The 5,664-nt window shown below is 33.6% G+C and overlaps 1 long non-coding RNA gene across 1 annotated transcript in view; it reads right to left on the reverse strand.

Annotated features, from left to right (window-relative positions):
* Positions 1 to 456: 456 nt before the first annotated feature.
* The window catches only part of LOC145245874 (uncharacterized), a 6,271-nt gene continuing 1,063 nt past the window's right edge, over positions 457 to 5,664 (reverse strand). Inside the window, exon 2 of the long non-coding RNA XR_013863042.1 lies at positions 457 to 2,434. This is a non-coding gene — a long non-coding RNA (uncharacterized LOC145245874). The remainder of the gene's footprint in view (positions 2,435 to 5,664) is intronic.

A 5,664-nucleotide genomic window follows, 5' to 3' on the forward strand; every position in this document is an offset into this window, starting at 1 on the left:
AACACTAAAGAAGGAGTAGTAGTTTTTGCTACTACGATATACCAGGTGATTGTGTGGTGGGAGGTTGCAGGCAATGATGATGGTGTGGGTAATCCCAGTCAAGGGGAGATAACTCGTGTTACTTGATGTATATAACATCGGTTTTTTACTAAGTTTTTATTTTTTATTTTATATGTATTTAATTAGTATCTGTACCTGGCTGGAAGCCTAATTGTTCTTCCTCTCGTTGTGAAGTTTGTTGTCGTAGTTATCTTTTCCGTGCCCGTTTGTGGTACGGCTTATCTTGGACTATTTTCTTGATTTAATATGTTTTCATAGTCGTATGTAACTTTGCGTGTCGGATTTTCATTTGTTTTTAAGAGGTGACGCCTGTTACGTCTTAAATATTTTCCTTGTTCTGTTTATGCTGAATACGAACGAGGCTCTTTTAGTTTTTTAACAATTTTACCTTTCAGGTTTTATTTTCCTTTGAATCGAATACGAACAGTGTCGTCTTTGCTTAGTGTTGGTAGTTCTTTAGACTTTTTATCTATTTCATGCCTTTTCATTGCTTTATTATGCATGATGTTGGGAAGGTTTGTCCTAAGCGTTCTTTTCATTAGTTGTTGGGCTGGCGACGACGATTCATCTTTTAATGGGGATGCCCGTAGTGCTAACATTGCTAGATATGAGTCTTGGTTGCTTTCAAGTGACTTTATTAGTGTCCTTTTTATAGTTTGTCTATTTCTTTCTACTAATGCATTGGATTGTGAATAGTTCGGACTTGTCGTGATGTGTTTGAAACCCCAATCTTTAGCAAATTGTCTAAATTCTGATGATGCGTACTCAGGTCGATTATCGCTGATGACTATTTGTGGAATACCAAATTTTGCGAAAGTGTTTTTTTATTTTCTTGATCACTGTGCGTGATTAACAGTCATCAAGTTTGTGGACATCAAAGTATCTCGTTGTGTAGTCTATTATTACTACACATGTTTTATTGTATAAATAGAAAATGTCTGTCGCAACTTTCGTCCATGGTGTTACTGGTATTTCATGGTGCATTAGAGGTTCTGACGGTTGTTGCTTTCTATGATTTATGTGCCTATCATTTCTTTTATCTGATGATTTGTGTTTGACCAATATATGATTTCCTTTGCTTGTGCAATACATTTCTCTATTCCTAAGTGTCCCGTATGGATCTTTTGTAGGGCTTCTTTTCTTAAAGAGGTTGGGACCACTATTCGTGTACCTTTTAGTACTAGTCCTTTGCCGACCGATATTTCATCCCGAACTGGCATATACGGCGCTATTGTGGGGAGTACGTCTTTATTTTCTGGCCAAGTTGACGTTGTATATTTTATAAGCATTTGTAATGATGGGTCTTTCCCAGTCTCCTCTCGGTAGACGTCAAGTTTTTGGTCACTCATAGGAATTGTTTTAGGATCGTATGGATATATTTGTCCATCTCCATATCAGGTATCTCTTGTGTGCTGTCCGATGCACGCGATAATGCATCAGAAATTACGGATTCTCAACCTGGGATATATAACACTTCAAATTCATATTTTTTAAGTGCCATGAGAAATCTTTGTATTATCGGAGGACTTTTGGTGATTGATTTTTTAAAAATCTGCCTTAATGGTTTATGATCGTTTTCAATATAAAATTTTCTTCCATAGATGAATTGGTGAAATTTGTTACAGGCAAACACTATGCTAAGTGTTTCCAATTCAATAGGACAATAGTTTTGTTCAGCAGGAGTTGTCGATCGTGATACGTATGATACGGGTAGTCATGTTTCATTATGCTTTTGTTGTAGAACTGCGCCGACGCCATGTTTGCTAGCATCAGTGGTAATTTTTATTTCTTTAGAAGAATCATAGAATTTCAAAATTGGTATTACTTGTTTTAACTTTTCTACAGCCTCTTTTTGAAGTTTATCAAATGACCAGAGTGCATCGTTGTGTAGGAGTTTTCTTAGCGGTGTAGTTACGTCCGAATATTCCAGTATGAATTTACATAGGTAATTTGTCATTCCCAAAACTCGTTGTATGTCTTTTTTTATTTTGGGGAAGAGGCATGTCTATGATAGCCTTTATTTTGGAAGGGTCCGGTTTTGTTCCTTCATGAGTGATAAGATGACCTACGTATGTTAATTGCTTTGTTGCAAATTCGCATTTTGCTTTATTTAGTTTCAATCCAGTTTTGCGCAGCTGGCTAAATACCTTGTCTAGTATTTTCATGTGTTCCTTAAGGGTTTCTGACCATATTATTATGTCATCCTGGGAGTTCTTCGTTCCTTCTATACCTCCAATTATCTTGGCTACTTATGCTTGAAATATTTTCAGAGGCACTATGTATCCCATATGGTAGACGTGTGAAGGAATAACGACCAAATGAATTGAAGGTTAATAGTTCTGAACTTTCTTCGTCAGCAGGTATCTGCCAATATCTACAAAAAAAAAAAAAGTTGTAGATGACCTATGCCACTCCAGGAGCTCAAGGGCTATGGATGAATGGATGTTGTATTATGTGGCTGGATTAGTAAAGGGTTAGAAAGAACATCGAGAGAAGAGAGAGACACACGCGTGAACGGAACAGAAGCTTTATTAACACTAAAGAAGGAGTAGTAGTTTTTGCTACTACGATATACCAGGTGATTGTGTGGTGGGAGGTTGCAGGCAATGGTGATGGTGTGAGTAATCCCAGTAAAGGGGAGATAACTTGTGTTACTTGATGTATATAACTGTTATCATGTATCGACTTTCGATTGTACAAAATCCCAAGTCAACAGGTTTTTGTTTTTGTTTGCTTAGTCCTTTTACAGCACGAGAAATAAATATTTAAAAATCTTTTATACTGGAAGTTTTCTTCGCTGGACTAAGTATTTTTAAAAAATAAATCATAGCGAAGCACGTTATCATATTGCCAATAAGACGGTACAACAATCGCAAATGAATATTGGGTAGTATGAAGCAATGTTCTATTTCTCAGCTTAAATGCTATTTGGGTCTAAAAAATCCGACAAGCTGGTGGTGATGGTCTGAGAAATATTGTAATTTATTCATTTTTTTTTTTTGGGGGGGGGGGAGGGATCATCAATTTTTCTTTGTTCTTTAATTGCTCTATCTAATAATATATTGAGTTTTCTATTATCTGATGTGTTCTAATTTAAGGATTTAAGGATAAAAATGATCCATATATATATATATATATATATATATATATATATATATACCAGTTCACATACACTTTTCATGATAAAGCTAGAACCCAGAATTAGATAGAATCGAGCAATTGCATCGACAACGGACAACGCCAGACCCAAAGTGGGTTTCGATGTACTGCATCTCATCAGTGACGTGCTCCGACATAGGCGCGAACCCAGGTCGTCACACGCATGAAGTGTGCAATACTAACCATATGGGCTTCAGCGCAATCTATTGGCTATGTCTCGATTTTTTAATTCTTATATTTTTTATCTAGTTCTACATTCTACGATAACTACCTCACAAGCATATTTGATACTATGGATATCGGCCTATATAGAGATGATGGACTAGCTATAATAAAAGACTCCAACAAAGTCAAGGGAGATAACTTTAAGAAAATCATACACAAGGAAATGAAAAAATTAGGCCTAAAAGTAGACGTATTAGCTAACATAAAAATAAGAAATTTTCTAGACGTCACCTTAAATTTAGATATAAACACGTATGAACCCTACTTAAAGATAACGCTAATCCAATATGCGTAAACCCTAAGTATAATCACCCACCATCAATTATAAAACAGATTCCTAACTCGATCGTAAGTAGACTCAGCAATAACTCAAGCGATGAAAATATATTTAACAGGTCAACCAATATCTATGAAACAGCCCTAAAAATAGTGGATACAAAAATATTGATATCAAATATAAGCAACAAAACACCAATAACTATAATAAAATTTAAAAAGGAAGAAAAAGAAATATAATCTGATATAAGGCGCCATACAATGAAATGTTAAAAGCAAAACTTGGCAAAACATTTCTAGATCTTATCAAAAAGCACTCTCCCGCAACAAACCCCTTACACAAATTTTGCAATAAAAATACCCTAAAGTTATCCTACAGCTGCTGCGAAAATTTATAGATGATAATTAAAGCACATAATAATAAAATATTAAATAAAAGCAATGAAAACAACAACAAAATAAACAATAAAAAAGTAGACACCATCACAAAAATAAAACTAACACAGAAGACATACGTAACTAGTAGAAATGATGATAATAATAATAATAATAATAATAATAATAATAATAATAATAATAAACCAACTCCAGACAAGAACAACCATACTAGAAATAAAAATACTAATAACGAACAAGATAAATGCAACTGTAGACACTGCACACTTTGCCCGCTTCAAAAGAAATGTCTAACCAAAAGCGTAGTTTACCAGGCCACAATATTTGCGAAAGAAACCCCGAATAACAAGAAATATTACGTAGGTATGACTTTCTTAGATTTTAAAAGTAGATATTATGACACAAAAGTGCATTCAATAATAAAAAAAAAACACCGTATGAAAACGACGCTAGAAAACAAATACTGGGAATTCAAGGAAAGCGGACGTTCGCAGATAGTTGAATGAAAAATAGTAAGGCAAGCAAACACATGTAGAGACCTAGACGATCCATGTAGATTATGCCTTCATGAAAAATTTGCTATCCTATACTTTAAGAACCCCCACATCTATTAAACTGTAGGAGAGAAATAGCGAACAACTGTGTTCACAGGATAAAATTTGCTCTAGGATAGAGATACAAAATAATTTTAAGACTAAAAAACAATAGAAAATAAACAAATAATAATAATAAAAATAAACACGCATATACATAAACTGTCACACACACACACACACACACACACACACACACACACACACACACACACATATATATATATATATATATATATATATATATATATATATATATATATATACTATCAGAAGTACCCGTCGTTGACTGGGTTAAAAAACAGCCTACAGAAAATGGACTGTGACTGATGAAAGTATGATAGATTATGAAAAGGTGGGGGTTGTAAAAAGATACGTTTTGATACTCAAAAATTTTACCCTAAGCAAAATATGATGAAAGTAAAGATAATTTTCACGAAAATATATTTTTTATATCAACTTTGTTTCCATTCGTAGCCAAGAGTGACCAACAAAATGATATTTCCTTACAAATAGAAAATGTTATATATATAATAATATAATTATACAAGAAATAAATGTTACCATAGTCAATAAAAGTTACTTTTATGGTAGAAAAGTTCATTGGTTTGTATTTTTAAGTAGTTTGTAAATTTTTTTTTTTTTAATTCACGAACCGGTTGAGAAAAAATCAAAATAGCAGCGACTTTGAAATGGAGAGCCCCGTTTTCAATTTGAAGGAGGGGCACCTGAGCATTCTGTGTTAACAATGTAAGAGAGTTCCGTCAACGTAAGGGAATATTTGATTAGGGCATGCGTAGTTTATATAAAAATTCATTTAAGTAGTTATCGCCTCAAATTTCGTTTTAATTTCGGTTCGCTGAAATTATTTTAAGTAAAGAGCATTAAAAACTATTTCAAAACAAAACAAAAAAAAACATGAACTAAACTTTTATTGACTATGGTAACATTTATT

Source organism: Euprymna scolopes, chromosome 23 (assembly GCF_053919585.1).
Source record: "Euprymna scolopes isolate OS-2025 chromosome 23, ASM5391958v1, whole genome shotgun sequence".
Lineage (NCBI taxonomy): Eukaryota > Metazoa > Mollusca > Cephalopoda > Sepiida > Sepiolidae > Euprymna > Euprymna scolopes.